This window comes from Podarcis erhardii, assembly GCF_964252035.2.
Source record: "Podarcis erhardii genome assembly, chromosome: 12".
NCBI classification, from domain to species: domain Eukaryota; kingdom Metazoa; phylum Chordata; class Lepidosauria; order Squamata; family Lacertidae; genus Podarcis; species Podarcis erhardii.
In genome coordinates this window covers 3,995,037-4,013,341 of record NC_138513.1, presented here as the reverse complement: position 1 = coordinate 4,013,341, position 18,305 = coordinate 3,995,037, and the positions used below count along the sequence as shown (strand labels likewise).

The following is an 18,305-nucleotide window of genomic DNA, read 5'->3' as shown; positions in this document are numbered from 1 at the left end:
AGAATGAGCCCCCAGAGGGAGAGATTTGGAAGGGAATGCATTCTGCAAGTGGGAAGGAAGTTTCCAAAGCAACCGCTTTTGCTGGAAAGGGGAACTAAATTCAAGGACTAAGTTGGGTAAGAATCTAGCAGAAGAGACATGGTACTAGTTTGTTACGGAAATGACAAGGGGGGGAACATCTTTAAAGTTGTTACGATGCTACAAAAGGTCCACGAATAATACAGTGGTACCTCAGGTTAAGTATTTAATTCGTTCTGGAGGTCCGTTCTTAATCTGAAACTGTTCTTAACCTGAAACACCACTTTAGCTAATGGGGCCTCCTGCTGCTGTCGTGCTGTCGGAGCACGATTTCTGTTCTCATCCTGAAGCAAAGTTCTTAACCTGAAGCATTACTTCAGGGTTATCGGCATGTTACCTGAAGCTTATGTAACCTGAGTGTCAGGGAACTGCCATCAGAGCAAGAGTCGGAGGCAGGGCTCCAGGGCGATGCCGGAGAGGGGACTAGCAAGGGGGGAGGATTTCAGCGTAACACCCATAGAGAAGAGAGGGAGATGGAGGAATTGGTGACAGGGCTCCAAGACCCTTCACCTGAAACTAGTGGAGAGAGCGCTGGGACGCCCCTGCCGTCCCCTTACTTGCGCAGACGCGTTCCGTGCAGGGAACATAGGAGGAGACTCGGGGTCAAACAGCTTTTATGCTGGAAGAGGTTCAAGAAACGCCCACTGACGGATTCTGCAAGTGACTAACAGGTCACCCTAAGCGTGGTTGGGCAAGCAAACTAACTGGACTGAAGTAAATTTACACACAAGTAACCCCTCACAACCATTATACCGAGTTACCACTGGAATAGCTTAAAGGTCCTGGGCCCTAAGGAAGCCAGACTATCCTCCACCAGGGCCAGGGCCTTCTCAGTGATGGCTCCGACCTGGTGGAATGCTCTATCCCACGAGACCAGGGCCCTGCAGGACTTAACCTCCTTCCGCCGGGCCTGTAAGACAGAGCTATTCCGCCTGGCCTTCAATTTGAAGTAGCCTGATCCTCTATTCCCTTTTCCCCTTTCCTCTTCTATGAAGAAACCCCTTCTGGGACCCCACATTTAAATTCTTCCCTGGTCTCCTCGCTGGCCCTAGTAGGACCAACTTGGCCAGTTAGCCCTGGTCATCATTTGAGGTCTACTGACTGGGTTGGTTTGTTTGTTTGTTTGTTTGTTTGTTTGTTTGTTTGTTTGTTTTTCCCCACAAATGACCCCTGGTTTTTTGAATTTTATTGATATTGATGATGCTGTTTTTAAGTCACATTTGTTTTATATTTGCTGTTAGCCGCCCTCAGCCCAGTTTTTAAACCAGGAAGGGTGGGATATAAATTTAAAAAAATTATTATTATTATTATTATTAAATATTGTGCCTGAATGTATCCTTTTGACTTGACAGCTCAGGGAAGATACCTAGCTTTATAAATCTATACAAAATCCAAACTTTAACCAAATCTCCTCATTCCAACGCCATTTTAACACTTAAAGAAAGGTGAATTTGGGCTCCACCTCCCTCCATGAACCAGGAAGTCACGTAGGCAGCAGGAACAGGGCATGCCACCATAATTCCCCAAGCGTGAGAGCACATCCACGGCAGCCCAACCAGGAAGTGACCACGGTGGCAACAACACACATTTGCAGAGGAAGTTGAACAAGTCAGGTGTTCTGAAAGCCCATCTCCAGACAAGTCCTGAGGGCAAGGAGATGTCAAGAAATTTATTGTTCTTTCGGTGTTGGGTCCTTCAGAGGTGTTGGGAAAGGTATATGATAAAGTGACCTAATGTTGAACTTGTGTAACCCTCGTCTAAAAGGTAAAGGGACCCCTGACCATTAGGTCCAGTTGTGGCCGACTCTGGGGTTGCAACGCTCATCTCGCTTTACTGGCCAAGGGAGCTGGCGTACAGATTCCGGGTCATGTGGCCAGCAGGACTAAGCCGCTTCTGGCGAACCAGAGCAGCGCACGGAAACGCCGTTTACCTTCCCACTGGAGCAGTTCCTATTTATCTACTTGGACTTTTGACGGCTTTCGAACAGCTAGGTTGGTAGGAGCAGGGACTGAGGAACGGGAGCTCACCCCGTCACGGGGATTCAAATCGCCGACCTTCTGATTGGCAAGTCCTAGGCTCTGTGGTTTAACCCACAGCGCCACCCGCGTCCCTTAACCCTTGTATACCTCTCCCCATTTGTGACATGCTAGTGACCCACCATGCGGGTGGCGCTGTGGTCTAAACCACTAGGTGGCGCATCGGAAGATGGCTGACAATAACATCTCTCCGACCCACACGAGGTAATTTGGAGGCTATGATGGGGGTAATTAGCCTCCTTAACCCCCCCCCCAGGATTATGGGGGGGACAGCCCTTGCCTGCTGTGCCCTATACCACCCCCGAATTTGGGGGGGGGCACTAGGCACAAAGCCCTCCTGTGGGATTTTCGGCACTCCTCAACGCCGTCCCCGATTCGCGCCGCTGGTTGCAATGATCTTTAAAAGAAGCAATTTGGACGTGATTAATTGCACATACATCAAGGAAAAAGGGGAGTAAATACTGCTGACAGAAGAGATCTCTGATAACAAGACAACAATAAAATACGAGAAGAATGTCAAGATATGGCATGAGAAATGACTGAGAGGGGACGGGGGGGAAAACCTGCCTTTACCTTTTTATGTGACTTAACAAGAATCCCCCTCCCCTAATGAGTCAGAAATTAAGGACTTAAGCTGTGGATTTAAGGCTGTGTGGAGATAAACTTTCGATCCAAAGCAAAGTTTCAAGATGAAGCTGGAAAGCTATGAGTTTTGGAGTGTCGCACTCGGAAATGCCGTCGCCATTTTGTGAGGCATTGTGGGAGCTCTTGGGTCTGGGAGGAGAGAGAGAGAAACAGAGTTGTTTACATATCGTGAATCAACTCCTCGGTGGGACTTAAGAGCGACAAATGCCAAAATTTACGATGGAAAAAGTGATGTTATCTACGAAGGAGATATATGGAAACCATCTGGACTTAGTGGAGGAACGGGAAATCCACACAGGAATATTACACTTGCTATCGGCTTAAGGAGACTAACAGAAGAGATCGTAAAGGAAAAAGAGAAATTATACGAACAAGATATGATGTGGCAACACCAAGATAGGACTGGATAGAATTATGAACTTTGTTTGGACTGATTGGGACTGATTTGGACATTAACGCAGTAATAAGAAGATGATCTGAATCCCCCTTTGGATCTTGAAGTATGGGTTCCCCCAACAAAATTTAAAAAAAAAATGGCTTTGTAATTCGGAATTTATATGATGTGATTTATGTGATTTAATTTGATGTGATTGGCCAGTTAATAAAAATTATTTTTTAAAAAAAATAAACCACTGAGCCTCTTGGGCTTGCCAATCAGAAGGTCGGCGGTTCGAATCCCCGCGACGGGGTGATCTCCTGTTGCTCAGTCCCTGCTCCTGCCAACCTAGCAATTTGAAAGCACGTCAAAGTGCAAGTAGATAAACAGGTACCGCTCTGGCGGGAAGGGAAACAGCATTTCCGTGCCCTGCTTTGGTTCGCCAGAAGCGGCTTAGTCATGCTGGCCACATGACCCGGAAGCTGTATGCCGGCTCCCTTGGCCAGTAAAGCGAGATGAGTGCTGCAACCCCAGAGTCGTCCGTGACTGGACTTAACTGTCAGGGGTTCTTTACCTTTTTTTAGTGATGTAGTGATGATGTTTCAATGATGCTGCTCAAATTGTATTCTGGAGGAAAGAGGGAAGTTTTAAAAGAGGATGTCACCCTCTGCTCGGGGTTCTTACTCTAAGGTTACCAGATGTCCCCGTTTCCCTGGATTTACAAATCAGTTCCCATACAAAATCCATTGAAGTCCCTGGATTCATTGAAAAAAATCTGATAACCTTATCTTACTCCTGTGGGGACCTGTTGCACAACAATAAAGATCATGGTCTACTGACTGCTGTTTTGCTCCAAATTGCTTGGCTGGAACTTCCCCTCGGGAGCACGCCCGCCCTGGGCAGCGCGGAAATATGCTCTGCCACTGCTTAAAGGCACATGTTAAGTCAAGGTAAAGGGACCCCTGACCGTTAGGTCCAGTCGTGACCGCCTCTGGGGTTGCGGCGCTCATCTCACTTTACTGGCCGAGGGAGCCAGCGTACAGCTTCCGGGTCATGTGGCCAGCATGACTAAGCCGCTTCTGGCGAACCAGAGCAGCGCACGGAAACACGGTTTACCTTCCCGCCGGAGTGGTACCTATTTATCTACTTGCACTTTGACGTGCTTTCGAACTGCTAGGTTGGCAGGAGCAGGGACCGAGCAACGGGAGCTCACCCCGTCGCAGGGATTCGAACTGCCAACCTTCTGATCAGCAGGTCCTAGGCTCAGTGGTTTAATCCACAGCACCACCCACGTCCCTATGACACATATTAATTTATTTTTAATAGCTATATCCCACACCTCTTTATGCAGTTCTTCCAATTTATATTCCGCCTGCCCCTTCCACTTCCCAACTATAAGAATACAGCTGCTTTCTGCCTTCATCCTTGTGAGCTGTTTTTAAGCCGCCCCGCTTATGAGGGTGTTTTTAAATTTCTTCTCAGACAAAACGAGGCCACCAACTTTTGCAAATGCTTTATTGAGACATAACAGCTGTAAGCACCATGAGGAACCTCTGCAAGAGCCGACTCTTAGCTTGTTGAGACTTTGCATCGGGGTGGAATATCCTCAGTTGCATCTCCTGGACCAGTCCGTGCTTCTTTGGAGACTGGAGGGGGGCAGAGAGGAGAGGGGCTGCCGGGGTATGTTGCTAACAGGGAGTGTTCTTGCAGCGACCTTTCCATGCCTCATGTTCAGGGATACCTCCTGCTATGGAACCGCCGCATCCAGGCCTCCAGGTCAGAACCCATGTGCCATTGACGCATACACACTCGGAACAGGTGCTCCTTGCCTGCAACAGAAAGAGCCAAGGTTGGCAATGAGGATACTAATAATAATAATAATAATAATAATAATAATAATAATAATAATAATTTATTATATATACCTTGCCCATCTGGCTGAGTTTCCCCAGCCACTCTGGGCAGCTCCCAATCGAGTGTTAAAAACAATACAGCATTAAATATTAAAAACTTCCCTGAACTGGGCTGCCTTCAGATGTCTTTTAAAGAGAAGATAGGTGCTTCTTTCCTTGACATCTGAAGGGAGGGCGTTCCACAGGGCAGGTGCCACTACCGAGAAGGCCCACTGTCTGGTTCCCTGTAACCTCACTTCTCGCAATGAGGGAACAGCCAGAAGGCCCTTGGAGCTGGACCTCGGTGTCCGGGCTGAACGATGGGTGTGGAGACGCTCCTTCAGGTATACTGGACCGAAGCCGTTCAGGGCTTTGAAGGTCAGCACCAACACTTTGAACTGTACTCGGAAACGTACTGGGAGCCAATGCAGATCTCTCAGAACTGGTGTTATGTGGTCCCGGCGGCCGCTCCCAGTCACCAGTCTAGCTGCCGCATTCTGAATTAATTGCAGTTTCCAGGTCACCTTCAAAGGTAGCCCCACATAGAGCGCATTGCAGTAGTCCAAGCAGGAGATAACCTGAGCATACACCACTCTGGTGAGACATACAGCGGGCAGGTAGGGTCTCAGCCTGCGTACCAGATGGAGCTAGTAAACAGCTGCCCTGGACACAGAATTGACCTGCGCCTCCATGGATGGCTGTGAGTCCAGAATGACTCCCAGGCTGCGCACTCCCAGGATGGGGTAAAAACAGTGTGGCCAGCAACGGGTGTGCGAGCTGAGCCCCCTAAGCAGGGCCAGCAACAGGTTCAATGAAGGATCCATTCACGTTGGCACCCTCTCCTCCACGGGTGGTTTTTAAACAGAGGTTGGGTGGCTATTTTAGCCATCATTTTAGGGTGTGAATCTTTGCAAATTTCTTCACTGAGTGGCCTTCAAAATGTGGGAGGTTTTCGGGTATGAGGAATTCAAATCTTCTCTCATTTTTGTGACAACATTTAGCTTGGCATCGTCATCAATTTATTTGTACCCCGCCCATCTGGCTGGGCTTCTAGCAAAATATTAAAATACAACAATTCATCAAATATTAAAAGCTTCCCTAAACAGGGCTGCCTTCAGATGTCTTCTAAAAGTCAGATACAGTGGTACCTCGGGTTACATACGCTTCAGGTTACATACACTTCAGGTTACAGACTCTACTAATCCAGAAATAGTGCTTCAGGTTAAGAACTTTGCTTCAGGATAAGAAGAGAAATCGGGCTCCGGTGGCACGGTGGCAGCAGGAGGCCCCATTAGCTAAAGTGGTGCTTCATGTTAAGAACAGTTTCAGGTTAAGAATGGACCTCCGGAACAATTTAAGTATCGTATTTTTCGCTCTGTAAGACGCACCAGAGCACAAGACGCACCTAGTTTTTGGAGGAGGAAAACAAGACAAAAAATATTCTGAATCTCAGAAGCCAGAACAGCAAGAGGGATCGCTGCGCAGTGAAAGCAGCAATCCCTCTTGCTGTTCTGGCTTCTGGGATAGCTGCGCAGCCTGCATTCGCTCCATAAGACACACACGCATTTCCCCTTACTTTTTAGGAGGGAAAAAGTGAGTCTTATAGTGTGGCATCTGAATATAGACTGCATTTTTAATCAAGACTTATATTGGCTTATATCTTGATCAGGTTCCTAAATTAAATGGGCTTAGATTTTCAAATGTTTCATGCCAGGCAGAGAAAACCTTGGCCATTCTCCTAAGACAAGGGGGCCCCATTGATTTATAGTAGAAAAACAATTCTCAAAGTCATAAAAAGAGGAAATTAAAGGCTGAGAGCGAGGACACTGATCCTACATGATACAGAAGATAAAAAAGGCTGAGAAAACACCATTAGGAATGGGGAAAATAATACCATTTGCCTCCCAGTAAAATGAGCCATATCTTCTTCCTAAGGTTGAAAGGCCAAGAGCTAATGGGAGAAGCATCTAGCTGGCTGGGAAAGGAGGGGGAAAGGGGGAGGTGTACACTGAAGAGGTTTCTTTTTAAAAGCTGTTTTACTGAGTTTCTTCCTTTTTACTTTGAAAAGCTTTATTCTTTTAAGAGGCTACCTATGATAAATGTATGAAATATATTAGCTTAAATATATTGGCTTAAATGTAATTATGCAAAGGATTTAAGAAATGCTAGATTCTTATTTCATAGAGTCATATTGCAATAGGAGACCAGAGGGGCAAATGAGCCTAGCCCCCCTGCCAGACAGAAGACGCCATCCAAGCAGTCTTGATATATAGTTGTCAGGCATTTGTTTAGAAACCTTAAATGAAGGAAATCTTTCAATGTTGATGTGAAACTCAAGATCCTTGACATCTGTTGAACATAAAAATGTAAGATTAACCATTTGTTTTAGAAGGCAATAGGGCAAGGAGGGCAAGAGGTGAGCTGGTAATTAAGATTCCATGTAAGATATATTATTACCTATATGTCATATATATAGCTCTTTGTCTCCCTTATAAGGGCAAGGAAGTGGGTGTATCTTTTGTGGGTGTATCTTTTGTGATTGGTTCTACCAAACAGCCAATAGGAATTTCAACCAGGCTGATTGGACAGAGGCAGCCACAGGAGGAGCAAAGGGGGCTGGATTAAGGGAATATAAGTGCTGGCCAGAATGGCAGGAGGCCAGGCCAGAGCTTGGTAACCATGTACCACTGTGCCTCTTATTTATTTGTCTGACAAATAAATTATTATTTTAATTTCTCTATTGCTGCGTTGAATATTTCATTCCAGCTAAGCGTTAACCACAAGCAGGGTGCTACAATAGAGCAAAAAATACGGTACTTAACCCGAGGTACCACTTACAGATAGGTAGCCGTGTTGGTCTGCCATAGTCAAAACAAAACAAATTCCTTCCAGTAGCACCTTAAAGACCAACTAAGTCAGTTCTTGGTATGAGCTTTCGTGTGCATGCACACTTCTTCAGATACTTCTTCTTCTTCATATGGTATCTGAAGAAGTGTTTTGTTTTGACTATGGCAGACCAACACGGCTACCTATCTGTAAGTGGTACCTCGGCTTAAGTACCGTATTTTTTGCTCTATAAGACTCACTTTTTCCCTCCTAAAAAGTAAGGGGAAATGTTGTGTGTGTGTTATGGAGAGAATGCAGGCTGCGCAGCTATCCCAGAAGCCAGAACAGCAAGAGGGATTGCTGCTTTCACTGCGCAGCGATCCCTCTTGCTGTTCTGGCTTCTGAGATTCAGAATATTTTTTGTCTTGTTTTCCTTCTCCAAAAACTAGGTGCGTCTTGTGCTCTGGTGCGTCTTACAGAACGAAAAATACGATAAGGTGCTACTGGAAGGAATTTGTTTTGTTTTGACCGAGGTACCACTGTAGTTGCTTATTTCCTTGACATCTGGTGGGAGGGCGTTCTACAGGGCGGGCCCCACCACGCAGAAGGCCCTCTGTCTGGTTCCCTGTAACCTCACTTCTCGCAGGGAGGGAACCGCCAGAAGGACCTCAGAGCTGGACCTCATGTCCAGGCAGAATGATGGGGTGGAGACGCTCCTTCAGGCAGTTCTACATTTGATGCAGAAGCATATTAACTGCTTTCGGAAAACCAAAGAATTTTAATGTTGCCTTCTTGAAATGTCAGGCAATGCTAAACAATAATAGGTTTGAACTGAAACGCTTTGTAATGTGAAAATAAGGAACTGATTTACATATAAGGAGGTAATTATTATAAAAAAGAGGTTTTAAGGTAAAAAAGTGGTTATAGAAATGTGAGAATTTATTAAAAGATGTTTGGAAGTCAGAAAGAGGGAGGGAAGTCAATGCTCTGTTTGAGCAATGCTTTAAGTTATAGATCCGTAAAATGAGATGTAAATAAATATGGAAACTTCATAAAAATTATTTTTTTTAAAAAAACAATAATAGCGGCAATCAATAATAATAATATGATTGCAAACCCTTGGCAATCACAGTTAGTGATTTCTGTTCCGGTTTACACACATTGTGCTTGCCCAGCAAGGCCAAACAACAGGTACAGAAAGAGAACAGTGAAGACACCTTTGTGTGGGTGCGGCCAAACAAAAAGATTCTTAGAAATGTGGAATGAACATTATGTGGCTCTTGCAAAAGTGCCAGGAATCTTAGAGGAAATTCCCAGGTGAATCATCCAGCGATACAACTCCGCGGGGGAATTGCACAACACCCTCGCTGGTTGCAGAGACCAGGAAGGATCGCAGGAGAATCGGAAGTTGCCTTAATATACAGAGTCAGTTGTTGTTGTTGTTTAGTCATTTAGTCATGTCCGACTCTTCGTGACCCCCTGGACCAGAGCACGTCAGGCACTCCTGTCTTCCACTGCCTCCCGCAGTTTGGTCAAACTCATGTTCGTGTCTTCAAGAACACTGTCCCACCATCTCGTCCTCCGTCGTCCCCTTCTCCTTGGGCCCTCCATCTTTCCCAACATCAGGGTCTTTTCCACTCTCTTCTCATGAGGTGGCCAAAGTCTTGGAGCCTCAGCTTCAGGATCTGTCTTTCAGGGCTGATTTCCTTCAGAATTGGATACATTTGATCTTCTTGCAGTCCATGGGACTCTCAAGAGTCTCCTCCAGCACCAGAATTCAAAAGCATCCATTCTTTGGCGATCAGCCTTCTTTATGGTCCAGCTCTCACTTCCATACATCACTACTGGGAAAACCACAGCTTGAACTATACGGGCCTTTGTTGGCAAGGTGATGTCTCTGCTTTTTAAGATGCTGTCTAGGTTTGTCATTGCTTTTCTCCCAAAAAGCAGGCGTCTTTTAATTCCGTGACTGCTGTCACCATCTGCAGTGATCATGGAGCCCAAGAAAGTAAAATCTCTCACTGCCTCCACTGACTCTGTAACAGAGTCACTTATACTAATGTAAAAATCTATATACAAAGCCCAGAAGATATGCATTAAACATTTGCCCCTTTTAAAAAAATTCAAAGACCTTGGCTTGTTTGTTTGTTTGCAGGATTACAAGGAAGCACAAATGAGAATTTGGTCAGCCAATCAGCTACAAATCCACCTAACAGTTACCTTGTCCCTTCCAACTTGACTTGGAAGGTCTGGTCTGGAGTCAGTGCTGGGTTACTCAAAAGGCAGGCTGACATAAGAGGAGCCTGCAGGATTAGGCCCACGGACCTGATCCTGGGCCTTTCTCCGTGTATGGCAGAGCCTTCCGGGTCTGCAACGATTTCCTTTTCACCTGGGTAGTTGTACCACTCCGTGATTCATTCACCTGGGAACTTCCTCCAGGATTCCTGGCACTGCAGAATTCACATTGTCCCAGGCGCCGCATAATATTCATTCTACATTTGTAAAGGATCAATATTTACCTTAGTGTGGCCGCACCCAGACACTGGCACTCCTCCCTGCCGATTGACATCAGTCTGGCACCTTCACTAGATTCTTTTCAGCGCCTCTTTAAAACATTTTTTGTCTGGACAGGCCTACCCTAGATACCTAGACAGAGGGCCTTCTCGGTAGTGGCACCCACCCTGTGGAACACCCTCCCTTCAGATGTGAAGGAAATAAGCAGCTATCTTATCTTTAGAAGACATGTGAAGGCAGCCCTGTTTAGGGACGTTTTTAATGTCTGACGCTGTACTGTTTTTAACACTTGATTGGGAGCCACCCAGAGTGGCTGGGGAGACTCAGACAGATGGGTGGGGTATAAATAAATTATTATTATTATTATTATTATTATTATTATTATTATTATTAAAAATGTTTAGCTTATTGTTTATTTTAATCATTCCCCAAAGATTTTAAGCAGCTGCTTTTCATTGTTCTTATTGGAAATTTGTAGTTTCATCCTTTTCATAAACCACTTTGGATTTTTAATTTTTAAAAAATAATTACCATCAGGTGGTGTGTAATTTTTTTCGGACTAAATAAATAAATGACAGATCGATTGACGGAATTGCCAGCTGAGTTTGATCTTCGGTGATTCATTCGCACATGGCCAGTGGCCACAAGAGGGACATGTTTGCCCAAATTCTTCAGCTTATTCAGCCATCTAATCTTTCCCGTTCTTAATTCAAAGTGTTGGTGCTGAACTTTCAAGCCCTAAACGGCCTTGGCCCAGTATACCTGAAGGAGCGTCTCCACCCCCATCGTTCTGCCCGGACGCTGAGGTCCAGCTCCGAGGGCCTTCTGGTGGTTCCCTCACTGCGAGAAGCAAAGCTACAGGGAACCAGGCAGAGGGCCTTCTCAGTGGTGGCACCTGCCCCGTGGAACGCCTTCCCACCAGATGTCAAAGCGATAAACAACTACCTGACATTCAGAAGACATCTTAAGGCAGCCCTGTTCAGGGAAGTTTTTAATGTGTGACATTTTAGTGCATTTTTGGTCTCTGTGGAAGCCGCCCAGAGGGGCTGGGGAAACCCAGCCAGATGGGCGGGGTACAAATAGTAAATTATTATTATTATTATTATTATTATTATTATTATTATTATTATTATTATTCCTTTCAGTTTTGCGCCAGAGATGTGGGACTGAACCCGTTTGGTGGACTGGATTACTATCTCTCACCTCCACCCAGCTGGGCAGGTGGGCGGGGCCACACACCTGCCAATCACCTGACATCACAATGCTGCCGGGTCACCTGCGTCTCCCTGCGCTGCAGATCAGCTGACGTTTGCGTCTGCCGGAGTACAGGGTGAGTCCCGTGGGCCCAGCTGTGATCTTCCCTGCCCCACAAGTGGCATCAGGGGCCGGGCAAGTTAGCGTGGCTTGGCCAAATGGCCTCAGGAGCCCAATGGACCTAATTAAGTCTATGGGGTGGAGATTCCCCATACAGAAAGGTGCCAGGGCCAAGCTTGGCTTGATGCTGTGACTCCCCTCTCCCAGAATCATAGAATTTTAGAGTTCTTCCTCCTGACTTGTCTTCTTTCTATGGCGAACCCTCGTAGTCCAGTAAGATTGTCTTCCATAAACACGGTTTTAACAGTGAGTCCGTAAGCGACTGTGGAGGCCAATTCTGGATCCACACATCCTTCCACAGTGGGGACATAGGTTTCCGGGCGGGAGTTGATCATGGTGTGGATTTGCCAAGCATGCCTTCCTCTTAGCACCTTTCTCCCTTGCGTCCTGAGTTTGAGTGTCTTCAAAGCCCATGACACCTTTGGGAAAGGCTGTTCTCCAACTGGAGCACTCGCAGGCCAGTGTTTCCCAGTTGTAGGTGTTTATACTAGAATCCTAGAATCATAGAGTTGGAAGAGACCACAAGGGCCATCGAGTCCAACCCCCTGCCAAGCAGGAAACACCATCAGAGCACTCCTGACATATGGTTGTCAAGCCTCTGCTTACAGACCTCCAAAGGAGGAGACTCCACCACACTCCTTGGCAGCAAATTCCACTGTCAAACAGCTCTTACTGTCAGGAAGTTCTTCCTAATGTTTAGGTGGAATCTTCTTTTCTTGTAGTTTGGATCCATTGCTCCGTGTCCGCTTCTCTGGAGCAGCAGAAAACAACCTTTCTCCCTCCTCTATGTGACATCCTTTTATATATTTGAACATGGCTATCATATCACCCCTTAACCTCCTCTTCTCCAGGCTAAACATGCCCAGCTCCCTTAGTCATTCCTCATAAGGCATCGTTTCCAGGCCTTTGACCATTTACTACTACTGTACATCTTTTAAGATTTGCCTTGAGAGAGTCTTTAAACCTTTTTTGTTGACCACCAGCATTACGCTTTCCATTTTTAAGTTCGGAATAGAGTACAATGGTACCTCTGGTTACATACTTAATTCGTTCCAGAGGTCTGTTCTTAACCTGAAACTGTTCTTAACCTGAAGCACCGCTTTAGCTAATGGGGCCTCCCACTGCCGCCGCGCGATTTCTGTTCTCATCCTGAAGCAAAGTTCTTAACCCAAGGTACTATTTCTGGGTTAGTGGAGTCTGTAACCTGAAGCGTATGTAACCCGAGGTACCACTGTAGTTGCTTTGGAAGACGATAATCAGGCATCAGCACAGCATAGAACCTGTAATGGTCTTTGGAAGGAAACTGACCATTGGAAGATGCTCCCAAGGGTACGGATAATTGGTCCTACTGCTCAGATTAATACAACTGCTAATACTAAATCATCCCGTATTACTTTTGTCATACAGTAAGCCTGCAACTTATGCAAAGGTTCGTTTCCCCCCAAAAAAACTTGAAGTCAGGAAGACCAAAAACGGAGCCATTTTCTAAAAAAGTGAAAAAACCACCAGCAAATTGTTGTTGTTGTTGAATTTATATACCGTATTTTTCGCTCTATTGGACGCACTGGACCATAGGACGCACCGGACCATAGGAGGGGGAGAATGGGGGGGATTTTTTTCTTGTTCTCCCCCTCAAAAACAAGGTACGTTCAAGGTGTGTTCAAGAGCAGGCCTTGCCACTGCCCCCCGAGCTTGTGGGGCTGGCGGGAAGCTCTGCTTTCCCCTACCGCCAGCCTCAAAGATCCCTGAAGCCTTTAGAGCGCAGCTGCACTCCAAAGGCTTGAGGCTTCGAGGACATCCTTTGTAGCCTCTGCAGGGCGGTGGGGTGCCTTCACCCCGCCGCCCTGCGGAGGCTTTGCGCAGCCCTCCCGAAGCTGGAACAGCGAGACGGAGGGCTGCGTAGCACCCCGTCTCGCTGTTTCGGCTCTGGGGACAGCAGGCTGCTATCCGCAAGCCTTGGGAGCCTGGCAGGAACTCCCGCCGGGCTCCGCAGGCTTGCGGAGAACTGCCCGAAGCCCGGAGTGCACAGCGCCACGCTCCCCGGGCTTTGGGCTGCAGGCAGCTGTCCGCAAGCTTGCAGAGCCCAGCGGGAGTTCCTGCCGGGCTCCGCTAGCTTGCGGATAGCTTCCTGAAGCCTGGAATGGTGCACACCGACCCCTCTCGCTCTCCAGGCTTCAGTGAAAGCCTGCATTCGCTCCATAGGACGCACACACTTTTCCCCTTTATTTTTGGAACGGAAAAAGTGCGTCCTATAGAACGAAAAATACGGTACCACCCTATACCTGGGGGTCTCAGGGCAGTTCACAGAGTAAAATCAAGATATAAAACCACAAAAGACCTAACAAGAATAAAAACAACAACCAAATAGCTCTCCCCCCCAAAAAAAAACACATTTTAAAAGGGCATAGGGTGTAAGTTGGGTCAACCAAAGGCCTCGTTAAAAAGGAAGGTTTTTGCTTGGTGCCTAAAGATGTATAATGAAGCCACCAGGCAAACTTCCCTAGGAAGAGCATCCCACAGATGGGGAGCCACTGCAGAAAAGGCCCTGTTCTTGTGTTGCCACCTTCCGGACCTCTCGAGGAGGAGGCACATGAAGAAGGGCCTCAGAAGATGATCTCAGGGTCCGGGTAGGTTCATAAGGGGAGAGGGGATCCTTGAAGTGTTGGGGTCCTGAACCGTTTAAGGCTTTATAGGTTGTGGGCTTTCTGTACTCCTCCCCAACTTAGCTGCTGCCTTTGTTCCCCTTTCCAGCTCCCCTAGGCAAAGGCGATGTTTCAGGGAACTTCCTTGGTCCTTAAACCCCTGCCCCTGATTTTCATTCTCTCCCTGCAATTCCTCCTCCACCAACAGGAGCTTCTCCCCTCCCAAATCCGGACGTGAAGAGTCGTGTGGCGCCTCGGAGCGCCTCGAGGGCGATGCGGTGCTTCTGGCTGCTGCTGGTGCTAGTGGTGGGCTTGGTGCTGAGAGGGGCTGCCACCCCATCAGAAGACACAAATTCAAGAGGGGCAGGCGATGGCAGCCCCAGGGATGCAGCCAAGCAGGAGGCACAGGTGAGGGCACAGAGCAGATGAGCAGGCTCTCTGGGGCACCAAGTTGTTTGAAATAGAAACTTGGAAATGACTTTCTAGCTCATAGGCAGCCTGGGCCGCTGTTTCACCTAGGTGAGATGTTTGTGTCCTGCCAGGGTCTCACTGAGCACCCATTTAGCTGTTGCACTCTGTACTAGAGGCAGCTTCTGAACCAAGCACAGGGGCAGCCCCAAATATAGCGTATTGCAGTAATCTTGTTGGCATCCGTCTGTCTTGAGGGAGGGGAGGAATCCTGCACTAGTACTCAGCATCCTAAGGCACTTGCCAGGACACCAACACCTGCCTTGGGACCCCTTCATTCCCCCCTCCACCTCTGGCTTGGCATCCTGAGCAGGCAGGTAAGCCATTCTAATGATTTCCCACAATGCCCGTGACTTAGCATCAGTGTGGCGCATTGCCGGAAACCGAAAGCAAGGCTAGGCTCGGCTTCTCGGTTCTGCCGCTGCAACCTTTGAACCACATCGGGGGGCCACGAACAGAAGACAAATGGCCCTCCTTGAACCTGACCCTCATTGGGGACTCGGAAATCCCACCCCTTGAATGACCACCTGGCCTCTTCCCATTCTCTTTCTTTCCATATCATTTTAATTAAATCTCCAAAAACATTCCTCCCCCCCCGTGTGTGTCTCTGTGTGTTATTGACTTCGAACCCCTCCATTCCCAATGTTTGTTTTTACTTCTTTTTGCTGTTTTACAACACGTTTTAATTTTCTAAATCCCGCTGTCATTCTTTTGATAATCATAGAATCCACTGCTTATATTTCAATATAAGCGGGCAGAGGGCCTTCTCAGTAGTGGCGCCTGCCCTGAGGAACACCCTCCCATCAGATGTCAAGGAAATAAATCACTATCTGACTTTTAGAAGGCATCTGAAGGCAGCCCTGTTTAGGGAAGTTTTTAATGTTTGATGTTGGGAGCCACCTAGAGTGGCTGGGGAAACCCAGCCAGATTGGTGGGGTATAAATAATAAAATTAATAATAATAGTAGTAATATTCTCTGCCAGCAACTTCATGTATGGGTGATAATTTGACAGATAATCCACCCGTGGTCTCCACTCTCCCTTAAACATTTTGCCATTACGTCCCCTTCGTTTTTGCAGTCCATTCCAGCATAGCCCATCAGTTTCCTAAGCCATTCCTCCTCCGTTGGAACTTCCCCTTCTGTGCATTATCAAGTTCTAGTTCAGGAATAGGCAAACTCGGCCCTCCAGCTTTTTGGGGGACTACAACTCCCATCATCCCTGTTAGCTAGGGGTGATGGGAGTTGTAGTCCCAAAACAGCTGGAGGGCCGAGTTTGCCTAATCCTGTTCCAGCTGCTGTTGGCGGCCTCTTCCCCTTCTCACCGCCTCCCACGGATCTTTCCGCTGCAGGAAGCGAAGGTGATTCACGGCATGTGCTATGTGGCCAGATGCGTCAAAGGGCACTGGGACGTCCGGTGGAAGTCCGGGTGCAGGACCAGTTTGATCCATCCCCATCGCCTTCATCCGCCAAGAGGCGCTTGCAACCATCATGGCAGCTAGCAAGGCATCCTTTGTAGCCTCTCTTCTCTCCCCCAAACCAGCCTCCTAAGACGCGCACAAACCGGTCCGGGAAATGCGAACGAGAGCGGCCAATCTTGGCGCAATGGCGCAGCAACGCCAGAACATTGCCTCTCCATCTCCTGGAGAGGTTCGCCACGACGCTTCCTTTTAAAACTTGCCAAGCACACTTTGCACAGAGGCTGCCTCCCACGGAATCAGACCATCGGTCCACAAAGTTCAATGCTTTCTACACGGACAGGCGGTTTCTCGGAGGGCTGGAGGGAGCCCAGCGTCAAACCCACCCAGGATTGAGTTAAGCATCTTCCAGCTTCGGCTACGAGGGGACCTGCCCGTCGCCAATACCCACCAGCCGTTTCCCCCAGCAGCAACAGAAGGAGCACGAGCAACACTATTCCACATTTTTCGTTCATTTTTGCCTAGGTACTTCTGTCTCTGCTTAGGTTTCGTTTAGACGTACGTGCACCTTGTCACTTCTCTCATTAATAAATCCTCGCCCGTAAGAGTGCTTACTGCCTTTGGATCCTTAAAAGAACAAGGCAAAAAACATCAACACCCGGGCAGGGCAACCAGCAAATCCCTGCATTCCCAAAGATGCTAGGTTGGTTCAGCCTTCCTACTGACGTGGGATTTCTGTTGGGGTCATTATCTGGGAGGCCAGTGCCACAAGAATGTGGACCGCCACAAAACTGGTGAGAAACAGCTTATCAGGAACCGAGTAGCTGAAACAACTCCAGGTAAGGTGCGAGGAGGGCTCTTCACGTACAGTAAGAAAATAGGTGTAAGGGTTTTCAAGGGATGCAGGTGGCGCTATGGGTTAAACCACAGAGCCTAGGACTTGCCAATCAGAAGGTCGGCAGTTCGAATCCCTGCAACGGGGTGAGCTCCCGTTGCTTGGTCCCTGCTCCTGCCAACCTAGCAGTTCGAGAGCACATCAAAGTGCAAGTAAATAAATAGGTACCACTCCGGCAGGAAGGTAAACGGCGTTTCCGTGTGCTGCTATGGTTCGCCAGAAGCGGCTTAGTCATGCTGGCCACATGACCCGGAAGCTGTACGCCGGCTCCCTTAGCCAATAAAGCGAGATGAGCACTGCAACCCCAGAGTCAGCCACGAATGGACCTAATGGTCAGGGGTCCCTTTACCTTTAAGGGTTTTCAAGGGCTGTGGCTGCATGAGAGATAGCGTCAAGTACTGGAGTTCCCCTCTCCCTTCTGGTGGCTTACCAATAAGAATTAACGAGCATCTGGTAGATTTATAGTCCTTTTATTACAGCATTATGTTGCAAGCAGAAACAGGCAACCCTGAAGATCAGTTGCCTACTCTGACTCCTGCCCACTTCCACAGCAAGAAGCATGCCAATGACAAGTCTCTCCCCCCCACGTCTCCTTTGTTCTCTGACACGCTTGAACCTCCAAGTTTGGGGTTCCCCCTACTCTCAATTGATGTCTTGCCCAGCTGCTCCCTCCCTTCTGGTTGCTTAGCTACTATCTCGTAGCTGGGTAGCTCCTCCCTCAACTGTGCAGCTTCTGTGTCTGCCTGTCTCTCTGCTTCTGGATACGCTAGAAGCAGGGCTTGGAGACCCCAGCCTATGGAATTGTATCAATGCTTCTGTTAATAGTGTTTTATCATGGCGCGGCAGTTCGTCTTCCTATTGATCAGTGGTGCATGCATTTTAACATCCCATGACAGGCGGCGCACCCCACCTCCGCCCTGTGCGCCACAATTTAATTCTGCAGTTCAGCAATGCAGAAGAGACGGCTTTCACCACTCACCGGTCATTGCTTCATGACACAGAGGGAATCGGGCCAAGCGAGTTGTTCCACCATCTGTGCAATTAATCAATCTGTGCGAGTTGTTCCAGCATCTGTGCAATACACACACACACACACACACACACCACCTTTCTGCCAGGTCCTGATCCAGATTAGTGGATCTA

At 47.7% G+C, this 18,305-nt stretch overlaps 1 long non-coding RNA gene across 1 annotated transcript; it reads left to right on the top strand.

The window, feature by feature from the left end:
- The first annotated feature begins 11,502 nt into the window (after positions 1-11,502).
- Positions 11,503-18,196, top strand: LOC309326087. The gene is made up of 3 exons (XR_014150126.1): positions 11,503-11,697; positions 14,592-14,791; positions 16,202-18,196. It is a non-coding gene; the product is annotated as an uncharacterized lncRNA (long non-coding RNA).
- The last annotated feature ends 109 nt before the right edge of the window (positions 18,197-18,305 follow it).